This window comes from Manis pentadactyla, chromosome 11, assembly GCF_030020395.1.
Source record: "Manis pentadactyla isolate mManPen7 chromosome 11, mManPen7.hap1, whole genome shotgun sequence".
NCBI lineage: Eukaryota > Metazoa > Chordata > Mammalia > Pholidota > Manidae > Manis > Manis pentadactyla.
Genome location: NC_080029.1, coordinates 118,064,035 through 118,084,545, shown reverse-complemented (window position 1 = coordinate 118,084,545; position 20,511 = coordinate 118,064,035). Strand labels below are relative to the sequence as shown.

At 48.7% G+C, this 20,511-nt stretch overlaps 2 long non-coding RNA genes across 5 annotated transcripts; one reads left to right on the top strand and one right to left on the bottom strand.

Moving 5' to 3' along the window:
- Window positions 1-466: 466 nt before the first annotated feature.
- LOC130679624 (uncharacterized) lies at window positions 467-15,441 on the bottom strand. 2 transcript variants are annotated; one of them, XR_008992654.1, is made up of 5 exons: window positions 15,396-15,441; window positions 15,211-15,299; window positions 9,116-9,209; window positions 3,340-3,393; window positions 467-1,177 (listed from the first exon to the last, which is right to left on the bottom strand). It is a non-coding gene; the product is annotated as an uncharacterized LOC130679624 (long non-coding RNA). The 2 variants fall into 2 exon arrangements; XR_008992653.1 differs by lacking the exons at window positions 467-1,177; window positions 3,340-3,393 and having other exon boundaries at window positions 8,457-9,209.
- Window positions 8,324-20,007, top strand: LOC130679625 (uncharacterized). Of its 3 annotated transcripts, none has more exons than XR_008992656.1 (3): window positions 8,324-8,459; window positions 11,428-11,528; window positions 18,564-20,007. It is a non-coding gene; the product is annotated as an uncharacterized LOC130679625 (long non-coding RNA). The 3 variants fall into 3 exon arrangements; XR_008992655.1 differs by lacking the exon at window positions 18,564-20,007 and adding an exon at window positions 14,000-15,294; XR_008992657.1 differs by lacking the exon at window positions 8,324-8,459 and adding an exon at window positions 10,672-10,989.
- Window positions 20,008-20,511: the final 504 nt, after the last annotated feature.

Genomic DNA, 20,511 nt, shown 5'->3' with positions numbered 1-20,511 from the left:
GGATACACTGGTGGCCAGAGGTTATGTGGCATGGCATCAGGGCCAGTGACAAGCTGATGAGGAACAGATCTGTCCACTGGGACCCACTGGGGGGATTGCCTATCGCATCACACACCAGTATAGGTGACCGAGGCCTTAGGTAGAATTCATCTCCTTTCCTTGGCTTCTCGAATCCTCAGCCAGCTCAACCGCAGGGGGCGGCCAGTTACAGTTCCCCACAGACAGCCTCAAACCTGCTGCATCTCTGGGGAAGTTTCAAGAACCAGTTTGACCACAAAACCGAGAAGCAGGTCTGTTAGGCCTATCTGGACAGAGTGGTCATGGTAGCTATCAGATGAGGTTCCAAATTAGTCATGGGAGGAACAGGAGCCAGGCTGGGGGTGGAAACAAGCCCCAATGGGCTCTGCTCCAGGGCCTGGGATCCGGCTGGGACAGGAGCAGAGGCTGTGTTGCAATTTCACTGCAAATCAACTGGGTCATCTTTTGTGGGCGGCACTGCTCAGGGCTGCCAACCCTTGTGTTTTTTCATAGATATGGAGATGGTATCGTATCACCCAACTGCCTTTAGCATCAGGCTGTGAGATGAGGCTGGAAGGAAGATGTACGATAGGCATCACGGGGACAGTGTGGAGTCAGTGTTTGGATAGGTTGAGAGCAATTGTGGGAGAAGCCCTGGGCTACCCACCTCTCCAGGTTAGAGTGCGCCCCTGGATCTGTTTTCAAGAGAGGAGGGAAACATTTCCCACCTCCCCAACAGTAGTCAAGTCATTGGCCTGCTCTCCCTTGGATACACAGTGCCTTGAAAGGCAGCAAGGTGTGGTGGGGGGAACATTGACTTTGGAGTCTGACCAACTTGAAATCACATCTTAGCTCTGCCTGAAACACTGGCTGACCTTCGGTAAGTCACTTAACCTCCTCCCTGGATCCCATTTTTCTCAACTCTGGAAAAAAAAGTAACAGCTTCTTGTTAGGGTGTTGTGAGAAGTAATACTGACAATATGGGTGGTAGGATGTCACACAAGAGGAACTCAACAAAGGTTCTTTGTAGGCATGCTTCCACCTCCTCTTACAACACAAACCATCCTGCAGCCGCTTCCGGGTTCATTCTTTCCCTCGTGGTCACTGGCTGAGAGACCTCATTGGCTGGCTGTCCATGCCTACATCAGGGATCAGCTTTCTGTGAAGAGCCAGAGAGTAATTATTTTAGGTTTTGTAGGCCATATGGTGACTGTCACAGTTGCTCTGCTGTTGTAGTGCAAAAACAGCTTTAGAAAATACATAAATGAATGAGTGTGGCTGTATTTCAATAAAACTTTATTTACAAAAGCAGGTAGTGGGCCAGATATGGCTCACAGATTATAGCTGGCCAACTCCTGGCCTAAAGTTTTAAGTCTAAACATAGCTGCTTATCTCTCAAGGGACTTCTCCAGGCTGGTTTTGCTTTGTCCATCCAATCAGGTTTGTAATTGCTCTCTTAAATGTTCCCCAATCCAATCAAACAGGACTCCTTTTTGTCCTTCGCTCGTGAAGTGGTTAGTCTTGCCTCCATGCCTTTGCTCATGCTCTTCTCCTGCTTAGAACACCACTCCATTTCCTCTCTGCCCTTCTATATCCCTCCTCCAGTTAATCTCCCAGTAAACTAAAGGGCTCAGATTAAGGTCTCTTGATGCAACATTGAAGGAACATCCTTTAGTGTCCTTCAAGGCTAAGCTCAGGTCAGCTCTCCAGGGGGATTATTCCTTTTGCAGGACTCTCATATCCATGCCATGGACACTAGCGTGGCCCTCCTGTGGACCCCTGGGTTGGGTGGTGCCCCAATTCAGTGATGAGCTCTTGAGGCTCAGCCCTCAGATTTTCTGCATTCAACTCACATTAACTGGCTCTTTCATCCCACTTGGTATCTCTGGAGCTTCTTGCTCATATGTGGACCCAAGAAAGTCTCAGGCGTTATCTCTGCAAGTACTGCCTCTTTCTCATTCTCTTTATTCTTTCCTTCTGGAGCTGCTATTAGCTGTATGTCGCGCGCCCCGTCCTCGCCGGCAAGAACAGCACGCAACAACAGCAGGATTCTTCTGCAGAAAGCTTTAATCTTCAGCTCTTTGTGAAACAAATGTGTCGGGCAGGACCCAGACTAAACGAAGGGGCCAGCTTATATAGCTCTCATGCTCTGTGCTGATTGGTGCTGCTATACGTGCTTCATTAGCATGGCAATTTTTAGTAGATCTGATTGGTTCTTATGCTAAGGAGTGATTAGCATGTGGTTTTGTGACGTAGGGTATTTTGCAGCTGGGAAGTATGGGACTTTCCAGTTGCCCCACGTTGAGCGCCACCCTCTGGGTGCGGCTGCCAACAGCTGTATCTTAACCTCTCTCATATTCTCCTTGTCTTTTATCCTCTTGGTCACATCTCCCCTCCCCCTGCTTTTTTGGCTCTTCTGATGCAGTTTGAGTAATTTCCTCAAATCTCTCTTCTAATTTATCAACTCTATCTTTATCTGTGTCTAACACATCCATTTAATTTTTAATTTCAAGATCGTGTTTTTTTCAATTCCAGAAGTTCTGTTTGAACTTTTATAAACATCTGCCTGTCATTTTTGGTAGTTTCTTATTCCTTGATCATTTTTTCCCCCTCCATTCCCTAAGTCTTTAATTATTTCATATATAGTTATTTTATAACCTATCTCATTACTCTAATATTTGAAACCTTTGAGGATCTAAATATTCTGGGGGCAATTTTTTTTCCCTCTGGGGACATTTGGAAATGTCTGGAGACATTTTTGGTTATCAAAACTAGTGTGTGTTTTTTTTTTTTGTGTGTGTGTGTGCACGCGCTACTGGCATCCAGCAAGTAGAGGCCAGGCATGCTGTTAAACATGCACAGGAAAGCCCCCACAGTAAAGAATTATCTGGTCCAAAATGTCAATGACTTTGAGGCTGGGAAACCCTGGCTGAAATATGTTGCCTGTTCTCTGCTGACCCTTGTTCATGGTGACTCATTGCTTTGAGGGTATCTTTCTGTAGTTTCTCTTTGGTAAATCAGATTGAGAACACTTTTCTCAGAGAGGATTTGTATTTGCTTCTTCCGGCCACCAGAGGGAACCACCAACCTGAGACCACTTTACTTTTCCAGCTTGGGGGTTCCTTTCATCACATGGGTAGCATTGATTCAAATCACAGACTTCTATGAGAATTGGCAATATGAAATTTTGTGTTGGCCCTGGATGGCCTGGAGCTGACAATCAAGTGCCGACTTCGGATGTCAACTACCATACCAACCAACGAATGAAGGTCTGAGCCTGGGCAAGGAGCGCCGTTTCAGCAATGCTTCGATTCTGCTCACCCCGTGTCACGTGTGCGTGGATGTGACTCTCCTCGAGGATTTTCTCTTCTGTCACTGAAAATGAAAAATACAAAAGCTGATATAGGAACAGGAAGTTTCCTAATCTTAACACGGTTGGGCCAAAGATGGAAATTATTTGGCATGACTAAGGCTGGCCACAGGGACACCAACAGCCCCTTAATTCTGTCACATCGACTATGTGCTCAGCTCTGAATGGAACAATATTAAAATGCAGGTGTAACATGCTGGCGTCATGTTGTCAGAACATGGCTTTTAAACTATTGTCTTGAAGTACTGTCCCTTATTCATCATTTCAAAATCCAGAAAGATCTCAAACACCAAAAATTGATTTTGTTAGTTTTGCACAAAACTCATTTGGTAGCAAAATCTAACTTGAACAACAGTGGTTATACAGTGTTTATATTCATTACGAATACTCATGCATTTTGCTGCAGAAATACTGTGTATTTGACTCGAAGGTACTGCCTAGACTCTGCTAGGAATACTATACAACTTACAGATTTTGTACACTAGCACCTACTAAAATCATTAAATTTCTGATTTTCAAAACACATCGGGTTCTCAGAGCTCTGGGTAAAGGGTTGTTGATCCATGTTCTCATACACTCTAGCTATTAAACGTTTTTGAGAGCATGTTGAAGACAGTAGGGACTGTATTTAGTGTGATCTTTGTGAGGTGACTGGACAGGGATTTGGGTGGGACATGTTTCTTCAGGTTCCTTTTCCTGCCGGCTCAAGGCTGGACATCTTGTATGGGCTAAGTCTGTATATTCACTGATGCCTTAATAAATCCTTAATTAGCATCCAAGAGTTTGCAAAAACCTTTCATGTTGTTAAAAAATTACACCAGAAATACAGGATTGCACTCTTACTATAAAAATAATACTAAAAACATGCAGTGCAATACAGGAAGCTTCTCCTCTACCAAATACCCCTGCTCTCCTTCCTGGGAAAAACCCTGTCAGCACTTAAAGTAAAAATTTCCCATCCTTTCTCTGGACATCTGTAACATACACATGTAGCTATAAACACTTAGGTATTATATATATATATAAGTGGAATCATGCTATCCTATATATTCTGCATCTTGCTTTTGCTCACTTAGTTATATGCCCTTTCTTACTGGTATATATAGTACTACTTCATTCCATGGTACAGAAATACCATGGTTTAAAATAATTCCTCTTTTGTACAGATGTCTAGAATCATAGTGCTGGATCAAAGGGCATGTACTTTGTAAATTTTGATAGGTACTGCTAAATTGACTTTTAATGACCTCCACCAATTTACAGTACATCAGAATGATTGTTGCCCTAATGTTTTTCTTACCAACTTTTGATATTATTAATCTTTTTAACTTTTGCCAATCTGATGGACAAAAACAGTATCTTAACTGTTTTGACATGCATTTTCTAGCTTATTTGTGAATCTGAATACCTCTTCTTTCTTCATCTGTTTGTTGGATATGTACATTTCTTTAATGATGAGCTGTCTGTTTATAGTTCTTGCCCATTTTCTATGGTACTTGTCCTTTTCTTAGTGATCAGTAAGAGATCTTCATATAGCTGTATTTAAATGAGATGTATTATACATATAGTAAAATATGTAGATCTTAAGCACAGCATTTGGAGAGTTCTGACAAATGTATACCCTCAAATATCCATCACCCAAATCATGGTGTAGAGCATCTCTATCATTCCTGCAAGTTCCCACAGGCCCTCCCCTAGCCAACATCTCCGAGGGCAACCACTGTTCTGATTTTTATCACAAGCAATTAGATTCCTCTCTTCCTCACCTTTGTATGATGGTATCATAGAAATAGGCACTTTTATCTCTGGTTTCTTTTGCTTACCATGTTTTTGAGATTCATCCATGTTGTTACATGTATCTAGTTGGTTCCTTTGAATTGCCGAGGTTGTATTCCGTTTTCACATTGGGCATCCATTGTCCTACTGATGAACCTCTGGGTTGTTTCCAGTTTGGGACTATTATGAATAAAGCTGTTGTGAACAGTTTTTACACAATCTTTTTTGTGGCTATGTGTTCCCATGTCTCCTGGGAAAATACCTAAAGTGGAAAAGCAGGGTCATAGGGTGGGTGGGTGTTAGGCTTTATTAAGAGACTGCCAAGCAGTTTTTCAAAGAGATTGTACCTGCTATGTTTTAAATATGTTGCAAACACTTTCAACTTGTCTGTTACTAGGGTTTTAACATTGGTGTCTTTTGTCTTAGAATTGTTTTTCATTTTTATGAAGTCACCTTAGTGTTTTCCTTTAGGTATCCTGGGGCTTGTGTCTTGCTCAGGAAGGTTTAAGATGTAAAAACATTTTTAAAATGTTCTTTTAGTTTGTTTTTTACATTTTGTTCCTTCTTCTATATTTACAATTTAATTTCTTTATGTGATGTGAGAAAGACCTTGGTCCTAGCCCAAACCATACAAGGTAGGTATTGTTATCCCATTTTACAGATGAGAAGACTGGGACTCAGACAGGCTGTGGGACCAGTTCAAGCCTCATAGCTAGCAGGGAGTGGCTTCAAGATTCAAATGCAAATCCATCTCATTTAAAATTGTTTTCACTCCCAGGACTCTAGGGTCCCATCTACACCCTTAATATAAATTCTATAGTAAAGGAGGTAAAATTGCTGTACGTATTATGCACACATATATACACACAAATGTGCACTCACACATATACAAAGAAACAGGAAGAATAAACCAGAAACCGACGGAAGCACGTAGGAAGAGGGTGGAGAGCATTGGCGTGAGACTAAAACTTCTCCAAATATGATTTTTAATATAGTTTTATATTTGTAAACATGTATATGATTTACACTTCAAAAAATTAAAATTGAATTAAATTAAAAATAGGAAAAAAGAAAACCCCCAAATGTGCACAGACATAAACAAATGAATCTAAGTGTAAATAAACATGAAAGCTTAACCATACAACAAAAAGTGTAATTTCAAATAACTTGAAAACAATAATATCTTGACCATATGTCTATGATGGGACTACTCCAAAAGGACAAATAAAACCACAAAGACATGTTAAGCTTTGCTTAGTAGGTTTACTGTTAGTAGTAATAGTAATACAATAGTTCTGAAAATATTTTTTGTGTATCATAATATAAGGCAAATAAGTAAATGCATTTAACGCTATTTATAAGCCAAGATTTTCTGTGTCAGGGAAGAGAGATTCAAATGTTAAATTAACCACCACAACAAAAAGTCAAGAAGAAACACCTGGAATGTTAAATTTGAACTGATAGTATTATGGACTCGTTTTAGTCGTCCCTCCTCTGTCCACTGAGAAGCAAGAACCCCAGGAAGGATGAGGTCACCCAGTCTCCAGATCTTGTTTTCTAAGACCATTACCCACCACAGGGGATGTTATAACTGTTTCTGGAGAAACGGCTGATTCTAGATCTGAGGAAAGGAAAGTTCAAGGTAAGTCTGGGGCATTTTATTGCTCCAAGATAGATGCAAGAATTCTCTTAAAAACGCGTGGGGTCATGTCACAAAGGTGCAGAAGCAGACTGGAAAGGGTCCCTCTGGCCAAATTTGGGACTATTAGTATCAAAAATATACTGGCTATTATTAATTTAAACAAACAGAAATCAGAATTATGATTGCCCTTGGGGATGTTGACTAGAAAGGGGCCTGAGGGAAATTTCAGGAGGGATGGAGATGCTCTGAACCAAGATTTGGACAATGATTATATGAGTGTGCACATTTGTCAGAAATCTTTAAACTCTGCACTTGAGATCTTCATATTCACCGAGCCTGTATGACCCTGCCATTGGGTCCTCCCACCAGCTGTCTGCTGCAGTAACTGTTTTTGGATTTATCTCATGAAAAGGAGAGGGAGGGTCGGGCAGGTTAAGTTAGTTGCACAGGGCACACCCAGCCGGTGAGTGGTGGGGCCAGGGTCCAAGCTCACTGTGTTTGTTTGATCCCAGGGCCTGAGCTCTCCATGGTGGAGACCTTAAATTCACTCAGGCAGCCCAGGAGAGGAAGAGAATTGACTGTAGAACACCTACATGTCCCACACCAGCTAAGCTCAGAATCCAAACCTTCTCACTAAACGCTTACAAATGACCCCACGTGACATGCATTCTGTGCTGATGACCATTGACTTGGGGGGGAACTGAGGCTCAGAGACGGGGTGTTGCCCAAACATGACAGCCCGTAAGCGAGAGCATCAGGATTTGCGTGTAGTCCCACTGTGATCCTTCTTCCTGAAGGTGGAGTTCCTGGAGTTGTCTTTTTTTTGGGCCTCCTCTTTCATTTGCTTCTCTGACTGATGGTGTGAGAGGGGCAGGAAAGGCCTGTTTCTGTCCAGGATAAGCGGGGTGGAGAGGTGGCCTGTGCAGGCAGCTGAGCAGATGCCTGGCTTAGTCTTTGCAGCATGAACCGCCCATGGCAAACTGGGGGGACCTGAGGACCCGCTGCTGCCATTGGCATCTCTTCCATGGGGGGTGGAGGGAATTGAAGTTGCCAGAAGGAAGGACATCTACAGCAGTCTGCCTGCCCACAAGCCAGCAACATAAATAGGTCTCTGAGGGACTCTAGGGAAAGGACACAGATGTGGATGGAGTTCTCTGGAAAGCCTTAAGGTGCCTAGGGCAGGAAAGTTGCTAGAGCTCCCCTCTTCTCTGTAGGTCCCTGTCAAGCAAGGTGGGGCCAGGACTGGGCGGAGGGGGCAGGAAGTCACAGCCTCATAGCTGTGGGTGTCTCTTGTGCACCTGGGTCGGGCCCTGTCCTGTGAGGAGCCTCAGGGCGGGGCCGCCTCCCTGGGTGCTCAGTGACAGATCCGGCTGCAGGAGAGGCTCAGGCTTCCAGACACCCTTGGGTGTTCCAGCTCGTCAGGTGTGAACCACTCACTTCCTCCACTGCTCAGACAGCAAAACTGGCCAAGTCCGGTTTAAAGCAGTTCCTGTTAGCCTCTGCTCCCTCTCTGCCCCTGCTCCTCCGCTTGGGCATGGCTGGCATCTGTTCTGAGTGGCTGCTGCCTGTCCTCTGGAGGTGAAGCCTCTTCCCGAGGCTGGACACTGATGTCAACCCAGGTCATGGGAGGGGTCCCGAGGATTCCAGTCCCGGGTAAGAGGGCCTGGGGGCCTCTCTGAGGGAGGCAACATAGCAGTAGTCTGAGCGGGGGTAGTTACTGGCACTGAGCTGCTGTTGGTCTGCCCTCCCACCTCCCCTCTCTGCGTGCAGAAGGCTGGGGATCACCGAGGGGAAGGACCTGGCATCCTTCAGTGCGTTTCTCGGGGGAGAGCTGGGTTCCTGTGACCTCCCCTAGGCTTTGGGGTCCAAACCACTGCACAGGGCCCAAGTGCGTACTTGGGATCCAACGTGTAAGAGCCTGAAGGCAGAGGGGCAGGGCCTTGGCTGGGGCCTCTGACCCAAGAGATAATGCAGGTGGCTTTCTGGCAGACGGTGGCTCTCTCTAGGCCTCTAGGCTAGGAGGAAGTGCAGGCCTAGGACTGGGGCTGGACTGGAGGTGATGGGCTCTGAGGTCCTTGCCCTCCCAGGGCAGCCAGATCCACAGGAGGAACCCTCGCCTGCCTGGAGGTTTCCTCCATCGTTTACATTCATGTATCTATGCAGCCATTGAATACTTGCTATATGCCAGACTCTGACCTAGACTTTGGGAGCGAGAAGGAAAATAAGACACAGTCCCTTTCCTCACAGCCTGGAAAAGATTCAGGGAAACAGATGATCTTGACTGGGGATGAGCAGCTGCATAGTCAAACCTGCTTGAGGGTTGGGGTGAGTTCTCTCCTGGGGCCCAAGGGAAGTCAGTCTTCACAGAAGAGAAAATATTTGAGCAGGTTCTTGAAGTATAACCTGGGAGGAAGGAAAGGGAAGAACATTATGGCCAGAGGAACTGGCAGGTGCAAAGGCACTGAGGCATCAAAGAATGTGGTATGCCTGGCAAGCAGTGGGGTGGGATAACCATGTCAATGGGGCAAGGAGAAGGAGATGATGCTAGAAAAGCAGGTGGGCCCAGAGTGAGGTTGCTTTGAATGCCATGCTGAGGGACGCAGACATGCCCCCAAAGTCATGGTGTATTGGTGGGTCCCTGTTTCTGTGGCTTTGTCTGCACTTGGGTGTGTCTGAACCCCTAGGCCGAGCCTCCTGTCAGGCTCTCCCTCCTGGCCATCCATCCCTGCGCTGCCCACTTTGGCCTGCTGCTGGCCAGGCCGGGGTCTCGTCCATCCTGGGATGGCAAGGAGGTGGGGAGACAGCTGCTGGAATGTCTGGGTGCGGACCGTCACGGCAGGCAGCCTGCAGCCTGAGACCTGTGTGGACCCCCAGAGCAGGCCCCGCTCATCAGGAAGGGCCTGGGTTGTGCTCATCTCTATTCCTGTTAGTCACCCCCAACCCCAGCCGCAGACAAGTGAGTTCTTCCAAGTGGATTCATTGTCTCTGCTCAGAACTGCTCCATTTGCGCTTCCTTGCCAAAGGAGGAGTGGGCTGCATCTCCATCCCTCCCTCCATTGTGCTGCTGCCCAACTTCCTGGCGCATTGCCCTGGCACCTTGTTATCTCCGGCTTTGTGCTGTCACCTTTTATTACAAACCCTTCAGAAATTCTCCGAATCGTCTCGCTGGTTATCGCGCTTCCCACAACCGCCTGCGTGAGCCTCTGGGCCTGAACCACGAGGCAACCGCAGAGCATCGGCGCCTTCTGCTCGGAGCCCAGCCTGGGCCCCTTCCCTTCTGCTCCCCCAGCCCTTAGCTGGGCTCTCCAGGCTTCCCTTTCTCTCTTTCTTTTTCTTTTTCTAAATCTTACAAACTGAAGAGAAGCAGAGCCGGGGGTGGGGGGGTGGGGGGGTGGGGGGGGATGAGCTCAGAGCAGCCCTGGGGGTCTGTTTGGAAGCAGGCTGGCAGTAGGGGAGGAGGGGGCCGGAGGAGGCGTTGGGGCTGTCCGCTGCTGAATCGGCCTATTCTTCCCACCAAGTTCTCTCTGGCTTCCAGAAAGTACTGTCAGCCAAGGGGCCTCTCAGGAGAGCTGGGAATGAGGTGCATGTGTGTGCGTGTGTGTGCACGCACCTGCGTGTCTGTGTGTGTGTGTGTGTGTACAGAGAAAGGATGTGTAAGCGCCAAGGAGAGACAGAAGCCCAGTATGACACAAACAGAGAAGAATTTACGTGAGAGAAATGAGAAAATTAACCTAGATTTTTCTTACCCTTCTCTGATCTCCCGATTCCCAGTGACTGTCATAGGGACTATTTTAGAGCAACTGCTTGGTAAATAAATGTTTATTGAGCAAGTAAATAAATCAGGGTCTGACAGTCTAGGACGTAGCCATGTATTAGGCCCAGCAGGCATGCTGGGGATTCAGAGACTCTGCCCCCCTTCTTCCCCCCAGGGCCTGACCAGGGGAGCTTACACACGTGGGCCCAGTTCCCAGAAGGCTAAGTCAGTATGTTGAAGGCCGAGTGAAAGCCCAGCATCCTTGGGGGCAGGGAGCATGGCACCCGCACACCCAAGCCCAGGACGGGAGGCACCACAGCTCTCATGCCAGCTGCCCCTGGCCCTGCCCGTGGACCAGCCTAGCGCCGCTGGGCTCACCACTCAAATCAGCATCTCCTCAAGGAGCCGCCCCCCAAGCTCATTCTAAAGGTTGGTGGGGGGCATCCCATTCTCTGTGAGCAGAGGCCAGGGGGTGGAGGGGAGTTCCCTCTTCTATAACTTCATCCTTTTAAACCCAAGTGCTCCTCCTGATCCCAATCCCCCATATTTTAAGAGAAATGAGCGCAATGAGATGGGTGTTTGCTTATGACCCAGCCTAGACACGACTCCAGCATTACGCAAGGGTGGCCCCGGGAGTAGGTCGGTTTACCCTGTCTTACATATGAAACAAGGCTTGCTTAGGTATGGGCAGGTGGGGATCAGGTCTGCTTAGACTCCAAACCCAACTAGGAGATGAGCTTTTGGGCCCAGAGAAGGAAGGGGGCAAGGAGGTCAAGGGTCACAGTCATGACGTGGGCAGGCGGGGTTGAGGACAGCCACAGCCAGCACAAGTAGGGGTCTGGTTCTTACCATTTTATATGTTCCCAGGAAAAGGCACACATATGTTTACATGCAACTTCAGAAGGCTCAGAAGTGCTCATTCAGATGGCATCACAGCTGATGGGAGCTTGGCCCTTCCTGCCTTCCAGGTAAAATTCTTGACTCACTTAGGGTGAAAGCAATTTTTGAGAAAATTGAATTTTTCCTCTCAAGCACAATGAAATATGTGGGATTCAAGAATATCCTGCTTCTCTTGACAGTTTGTTCTTAGCAGCTTACTCTCTGCCGTGCAGTAACTCACTAGGAGTCCCCAGCAAATGACCCACGGACAGCTAAACAGAGCAGCAACCAACAGTGCCAGGGAAAGGAAGTAATAGCTATAAACTCCTATTGTGATGCAAAATATAAAACTATTCTTCAAGGCCTAGCAAATGAATATAAATGTTTACTTCATATGATGATTACAAGAGGGGCCCACATTTGTCATAAAATCTAATGATAAGACAACGAAATGAAATGTGCCCTTCTGCTGTATCATAAATTCATCCTAAATTAATATAGTCTCTTTAATAGGCATTAATTGAACTTCTATTTAAGAAACTTTCTAAAAATTGTGCTGCAATTAGGAAGTGTCTTCAAAGGTAGTCAGGAAGGCTAATATCCGAAAAACAACAACTACTAGGAAAGGTTGGAGCAGGTATCCTGTTTTCCTTGTAGACATATTCCTGCAGCAAGAGAGTCCTTGCTGTTCCTCTCTGCTGCCTTTGGGGCTGCATCCAGGGCAGTCATGGCAGAAAGAGTGGCGTCACACAGTGATGGCAAGGCTGTGACCTGTACCAGGCCACAGCCTTGGGTGGGGACCACTACCACCTGCATTTTCCAGTAGGAAGCCCGGGTGTCGAGAGGCCCGGTACCCGGCCCAGAGCCCCCAATGCTCAAATGCAGGCCCATGTACTCTAGGGCCACCATTCTTTCAACTAAGCCATGTCTTTTCCAACACAAGTAGAAATAGTGGAATGAACAGCACAAGGCAGAGAGAATGGAATATGGGTATTAAGTAATTGGCACAAAAAGTGGAAATTATTGAGAAGAGGATCAGCTATGCTTTTGGCCCCATGACAGGCTGAGAGACCCAGGGCAGGGCTGGAGCAGATGCCTGGGCTGCAGGGCTGGCACCAAACCGTGAGGCCGGCGCCCGCTGCACCAGGGAGCATGTGCCTCCTCCTGACGGTCTCCTCGCTGGGTCACCAGCCTCCTGTCTGCCTTTGCAGCTCTCCGTACCCAGTGTGGGTCAGGGAAGCCGGGCAGGAAAGGGACACAGGTCCTTTGAGAGCACACCCTGGTAGGTATTCTGGGACCCTTTTGGTCCTCACAGCAGCTCTGCAAGTTCAGGGTTACAGGCTGTCAGACCGATGAGGAGCAGGGTTTGCTAAGTGCGAAGGAGTAGGGCTCCTGGGAGTCAGAGGCAGGGCCCAGGCCTGGGCTGCTGGGACTCTGCCTTTTCTGCTCACCAGACTAGAGGAAGGGGAACTTGGTCTCTCTGAAGCCCTGCCCTCTCTACACAGCAAGAATGAGGGGGCTTTTATGAAGCTGTACAGGTGATATTTCAGTTTCCAGCACAGTGCTGGGCTCACAGCGGGGCCTTACTGAAAGCCAGCAACGCCCATTAGGACTAGGATTCAGTCCCAGGTCAGCCCCACTCTCTCCAGCCAGCAGAGGACCTGCTGTGAAATCCCTGCTCTGTGGTTTACAAGCCGTATGACCTTTGACAAGTCACTTTCCTTGGGCCTCGGTTTCCTCACTGTAAAGTGGGGATATTCCTTTACAAGGTGGTGGTTGGGACTCAAACAGATTAGAAGTGAAAATATTTACTGAACAACGAAAAGTAATATGCAGAGTTAAGTTTTAGCTGGTGTTATAATAAGTGTCCGTCGGTGTGTGAGGATTAGTCCACGTCCACTTTGGGGTTTGAAGTATGGAATCCTAATTCCCTTGGAGACCAGATCAAGGGAAAGAGCAACACGTGAAAAATGTACAGAGATGTAGGAAAGAAGGTGAGTGTAAAGGAAGCTGATGGCTATTGACACCTACTGTATGCCTAGCCTAATGACTGGCATTTCAGAGACATAATCCAGGTACCAGGTCCCCAGCCTGGTGCTAGAAAATTGTGGCTTGTTTGCTTTCATTGGCCCCCCCTGCTAGGAATGAGGGCTCGCTGGGGGCTCAGGGGCTTTCGTGGTGGTCCTTTGTGGTGCCCACCCGACCCTTCCTTTCCTGCTCTCATCTCTCTGTGCCCACTGCTCCTCCCTGGCACGGCCCCTGTTGCATAAGGAGGCCATCTTCGGCCAGGGCATTGTACACTGGAGCACAGAACATTCCAGGCAGAGGAGTGGAGCATGTGCCTGCTCCCTTTCCATGCCAAAGACTGTCCTGGGCCCTGGGCAGCTCTGCTTCTGTTGATAATTTTACAAAACATTGAACTTCTGACTTCCAAGTTTATGGATCTCAGAGCTCAACCTAGTCCCGGGGTCAGATGAGAGCAGAGCCCATATGGCTTCTCTTCCTGCTCTCCTCTCAGACCAAGCTCCCAGGGCAGCATCTGCTTATCCCTCTCTTACAGAGCAAGAGCATCTGGCCTATCGGCAGAGAGCAGCGACGCTGGAGAAGGTGGGCGGGCGTGTCGTCTGCCCTAATGGTGGCAGCAGCCATATGCTGCATCGTCACAAAGATGCTGTGAGATAGATACTATTAACCCATGTTACAGATGAATACACTGAGGCTCAGGGGGGCAGCTGGGCCTCGGATACTCAACTAGCAAGTGACGGAGCAGGGATTCAGACTCAGGGCTGCTTGGTACCACCCTTCTTCCGGAAGCTAAACAGATGAAGCCCTGACAGTGCTGGGGGGCTGTGAGCAGGTGGCGGGATTCTTTGGGTCCCTTTCCCCCTGCCACCCCGCCATTTACTGTTGCTCCCCAGCCTGCACTCCAAGCCCATCTGATGGGCCCAACCCACCCTTAGCTTGAATGATGCCTGCCCTTGGGAGAGTCAAGTACTTATCCGGCCCCCTGACCCAGCCTCCCTCTGAGGCTTGCAGTGCAGTTCAAAAGGAGGGAGGCCCAAAGGAAAGGCAGACTTTATGTCCCGGCTTCCCAGGGATGAAGTGGCCTCAGCCCCAGTCTGCAGGAGAACTTCCCCCCACCCTTGCTTCCCACGCACTACTTCTTTCTTACTGTTTTCCAGATCTCAAATGCAAAATGCCTGAGATAATGTACCTCCCAGCATTTCCTGCCCTGCCCTTTGTGTATCTGAATCACACACCACACCAGCCAGTTTAGCATAAGAAATTAAATTGATTTTCATGCTCCAGCTCCAGATGTAAATGCCTTTATTAATAATTTAAAGCACATTTATTTATGCAGTTTGATATTTTTCGAGTTCAGGGAAAGCAATTAAGTTTTGCTCCAGTTGCTGATCAGCAGACAGTGACTTTTTCACCTTCTGCCCTGGCCCAGAGCACCTGGGGCAGAGAGGATCCTGAGGGCAGGGCCTGGCCAGGCAGCCCCCCTCCCCAGCCCTCGGCTGCCCCCTGCCTCTGTGAGACATGGGTTTTGAGATTGAAGAGAGCACATCATTTGCTTGGGCCCGTCTCAACAAAGGCTGGTTGGTATCTTCCCCAGAACTGACTTGGGTTATTAAACTGCAGGATGTTCAGAGGTCTTAGCCACAAAAAGTTCCTCCCCTCAGCTCCTAGAGAGACTGTCATCAGCAAAAAACTACTTTTAACTCTTACCTTGCTGAGCGATTTCTCACCTATGAAGGGCTGGCCTACCTGTGGGTGTGAAGGGCTGGTTTGGCGCCTCAGGACCTGTGAGTGTGGACCACCTCTTGCCTCACTTCTGTTCACCTCCATTTCCGTATCTGAAAAAATGAGGAAGTGATATTTACTTTACTAAGGCTGCTGTGAAGATTGAGCAGCAAGATAACAGATACACAGCCCTTGGCCGATCTACCCACCATCTCCTTCAGAGGGCCTCGCCCTCTGCCCTCCTCCGGCCTTTGCTGGGGCTGTGCCCCCAGCCTGTGACATCCTTCCTTCTCATCTTCATATCTCAACTCCACCCCATGCTTTGTAATACAACCATTTCCCATTGGTGTTACCCAAAGAGCTTTTGCATGCCTGGTATCACTTTTATCATCAGCAGCAACACTGGAAACTGTGATGGAATGTAACTTCCCAGGAAAGGCGACTTCCTAGAGACAGATGACGATTCAGAAATGTTCTCAGGGTCCCTGGCTAACCTTCCTAAGCCCTGTGCACTAGACTGTGGGACACTATGGGGTGGGGGTGGGGCACACTGCGATGGCCAGGGTCCGTCTCCAGCATCTCACAGTCTAGGGGGACCAAGAGAAAGCTAGACCCTCAGGACCCTGCTCTGCTCAGCATGGGCTGCACATTGAGAGACAGACCAGAAGGCCCGGATCCAGCCTGGCGGTGAGGTTTTGACGTATCTCAACAATCTGGGCCTCAGTTTCCAAGATCAGAGCTTCCCCACCCACATTTGCACACAGAGAGGAGCCCGGAGGCATCCTTGACTTCCCTCCCCCTCAGCCCCACTGGTAACGCATCTCCCATCCTTGTTGATTTTGCCTCCGGGCTTCCTGTCGCTGGAATGCACCCACTTCTCTTCCTCTTCCTCTTCCCACTTTCTCATAAAGCCTCATCATCTCTCGTGTGGGCAAGTCCAACAGCCTCCAAACAGGTCTTCCTGCTGGCACCTCTGCCCCCTCCAAGCTGTTCTCCCACCTGTCTGCCAGGACCAGCTTTTAAACTCTCCAGCACCTCCTCAAAGGCACATTTAAAAGCCTCAAAGGCTCCTTGGTGCTTCAGGATGAAGGCCAAATGCTTCAGGGTCTCCCATAATTCCCTCCACGGTGTGGCCCCTGCTGGCAACTTCATCATTTCCGCTTCTAAGCCATCCGGGCCATACAGCCCCTTCTCCGGTTTCTAGAACTCGCCGTACACCCTCCTAAGGCTGTTCCTTCTATTCTCCTTCCTTCTCCCCGCCCCTTCTCTCCACCCTTTGTCTGTTCAATGCCGGGTCATTGTTCCTTCAGGGACCCTCCAGAATAAATCAGTTCTCCTCCTTATCAGATGCTCTCAGGACACCCCTTTCTTGACATTCACAGCCTTTGTCACAGTTTGCGATTCTGTGATCACCTCTCTGTGATTGATTACTGCCCATGCCTTCCCCCAGCGTGCAGACTCCATAAGGTCAGGCCTCTTATCTGTTTGCCTCCCATTGTATGCCCACCCATCACCGGGTAAATGGCACCCAGGCGGCCCTGAATGCATATATGTGAACATAGAGAGAGCAAGCAATAGATGCATGAGTCAAAAAAAGCATTTGGATTAAATTCTGTCCCCACTTCTGGCTGCGAAGCTCTCATCTGAGATCAGTTTAGCAACCAGCTTGTCCCATGAATGGAGAGTGACTCCTGAACACCTCCCGGTGCCATGCTCGCATTGCTCGCACCTGTTCCAGACCTCACATGAATGGGAACCCCACCCAAGGCTGCTGAGCCACATTACTCAGCTGCCTCAAGTGCACACCTGCCCCCAAGGGGCTCGAGGCACTGGTCAGCCTGGGGCTCTCCAGGCCCCTGGTTGGGGTGGGGGTTTGGGCGAGGCAGAACTCCACCATTTACATGTAAAAATTGTGGTGGTGAGAAAGTGAAAAGGGTGATACTTAGTTCTTCGGTTTGTTCAAAGTGTGGTGCCCAGTACCTTTGAACTGTCATCCCTAAAGTTCTCAGCCCTGGAGGATAGAGTGGCATTGGGTAAGATGTGCCACTTCCCTGAGCTTTATCTGGCAATCGTATCTGCTTTGTAGAGTTATGATCGGAAGCAATGAAACAAATTATAAAGTGTCTAGTAGGCAGAAAATACAGGAAAAGATATTTCCCTGTCCCTGCTTTTCCCCCCCAGACCCCTTAAGACTGTGGGTTGGGATGCAGGGTGGCTTGCTCCTCTCCTGTGGTTCTGCCCCCATCCATGCAGGCTGGCTCTGCAGGGCCCAGGCTGCCCCAAGCCTTCTCCCTGCTTTGCCCGCCCGGAATAGCAGCCGCTAAAGTGTTGACGTGCCTTTGACATCCTTCCACTCAAGGAAGCCGCCAGCTGATGGTAGCTCAGGACATGTGCTGAGCTTCCCTCTCTTGTGATCCGTCACTCGGCTGGCTCCCACAGGCGGGCGCTGGAAGTGCTCCCAGCCAGCTGGGTGGGCTCCAGGGAGCAGTCCTTCCCTCCAGCAGATCCGAGACTGGTTTGCAGAGACTGGAAAGCAGGGGGTCCCTGGGCCTGGGCCTTTGGCTTGGCGAGTTAAACCCCTGCAGCTCTCCGTCTTCCCTGAGCTCTAGGCTGGGGACATAGCTCACGCTGACCTAGAAACAGAAGGTGACAAAGCTGGTGGGGTAGGAGGGCTGTCACAGAGCTCAAAGCTGAGGCGCCTCGTTGTCCATGTGATGAAACTGAGGCTTAGAGAGAAGAGCCTTGTCTAAGGTTGCCCAGTGCAAAGGACCAGAACTCCGATTTGTTTCTTCAACAACATTCCGAGTGACCTGTAGACTGGGCATTGTGGTAGAGGATGTTGGCAACAGAGACCCGTTGCCTCTTGGCTGGAGGGACCTTGTTCCAGATCTCTCCTGTGGGTGTTAAGAGCACGTGCCGGTGTAAGTTTGGACGACCTTACGGTCTCGTGTGAGTGGCTTGGTCTCAAGGCTGAGTCTGCTGGTGCTCTGAGGACCTCCACCCTAGCCCCAGTGCCCTGTCCAGACGTGGGCATGCTGTAGGTCAGAGCTGCAGACCTGGGGATTCAGGAATCTTGTGGGAACATTGCCCAAGCCTGCTTCTTGCTTTCCATTCTGACCCTTGCGATCTTCCTTGAAAACCACAGACAGCGCTTCAGGGAAGTGGTCGGCCTCTCTGACCTCACCAGTAGGCTGATGATCAGTGTTACCTGGGCCTGTTGAACAACCCCTTTGCATTTCCCAAGAAGTGAGCTGCTTGGCTTATTTATGGAGACACTTAAGCCTCTCCGCTGTGTAAGGTTAGGGATTCGGCAAGGCCTGGGGCTATTTCACGTCTCCATGATTCCTGTTAAGCCTTGCCGGTTCCCTCTCGCGCAGGTGGGGCCGGAGTTCTGGGAAAGCTGCAGGAAACCTCTCACGCGGCAGCCCCGGGCCAGGGCTGGCCGCCCACTGCTGGAGAAGAGGAGTCCTGAGCTGCCCCTCTGCTTACACTGCGTTTCCAGAAGCTGATTATCTGGAAGTGACTCCTGCCTTGAGCCAAGCCCTGTGCTAGGCACTTGGGGGAGGGAGAGAGACTGACCTCATTGAATTGAGGTGAGGTGGAGAAGGAAACCTACCCTAACCAGGGTGTGCTGGTAAGTGTTTAACAACCCGCTCTCCACAGGGAAAAAATACCTGACTGCAGCATTTACCAGCTCCCGTGGCATAAATACTCCCACCATGGCCTAGTTCAAGATGATGTCTTTGGAAGAGATTCACAGAATCGGGTCTGGAGAGCAAGCGGGAGCCAGTTCCAAACTGACCCAAACTGACCCATGTAAAATGCATGAAAATAGAAGAGTACATGCAATTGTGTGGCCCCTGGAAGGAGGAGCGATCCCTTCCGGCTGGGCTTCCCAGCTAAGCTTTGAGGAGCAAGTGGTATTTGGTTTGGGGCTCGAGGAAGGACAGGGCTTTCTCCCGGGGAGCACTGGATGGGAGGTCCTCCAGCTGGGGAAGAGCAGCCAGAGCCCAGGAAGCACCGAGAGGCTCAGCACGTCCGAGGTGGCAAGCCCATGGACACCAGACCAAATGGGCCTTATAAACTCTGTGGAGGAGTTTGTCCTTTAGCTTTCCAGCAGTGGGGGAGGCACTGGTGCATCTTCGGCCACTGTAGGATCTGTTTGGTTGTGTTTCTTGTGAGTCCTGACTTGATCATAATTTTTTTCTAAAAGGTTATGTATGTTCATTACAAAACAAAGAAAGCATTACCGCAAAGTTCCGAAAGATGCCTTTTTAACATTCGGTGACCATCTTCCCAACATGTCTTCATACATATGTACAGACGAAAGTTTAGACAGATAAAGTAGAAATTACATAAAACAAATAAAAATAAAAGGAAAGGAAAAAAAGAGGGAAACATAGGAATCAACTGGTCTTTCTTTTTACACTGGGTGTTGTCAGAACTGTGTGTGATGTTTGGAGTGGTGGCAGTCATCTTGCAACCCCGAGGGGAGCTACTCCAGGGTAGCACACACGCTGAGGGTGACAGAGTGGGATGATAGAGAGAATGTGAGTGTTGATGATGAAGAGGAGCTGCTGTCCTTTACCTGTAGACCATCATGTGACAACTCTGGTTTTCATACGTGTATGGTTTCCTATCTACCCAGATTCTGAATTCTCAAGGCTCAAAACCGGGTCATAACAAAGCATGAAGCAAGTCAGTGTGATGTAGTTATTCAAGAGCTCGGGCTTTGGAGTCAAACCAACCTGTATTTGAACTATCGCTCCTTATGGGGGAACTACTTAATCTCTTAGTGCCACAATTTTCTCATCTATCTCTGAAATAGGAACAACAAACCTGCTTGCAGGATGTTGGGAGCATTGCATTAGATGACACATGCGAAGTTTCTAGGACAATATCCAGGACAGAAAGGACTCAAAATAATTGGAAAATATACAAATGGATTGAAAATACTAAGCAAGCATGAGGGGAAAACATTATACTTCTATTTCTTCAGTTCTTTCAGCAAAGACTGAGCCTACTATAAGCTGCGCAGTGCCCACTCTGACCCAGACAGAGTAACTTTGAGTAAGTTTCTTTACTACTCTGAGCATCAGTTTCCTTAGCTATAAAATGGATACATTAAGTAGAGGATTAAATAAGGTTGGTGCCCAAACACTAACTTCCTTCTTTCTTGTTTCTGCTCCACTACACCAGATACATACGCACATACAACACACACTCCAACACACATGGATACAGATGGGCCCAGATGTGCACACCTGCACTCAGGTAGCTTTCTTAGCCCCAGAATCTCTCAGGAGTTATTTTCTGAGTGTGTGG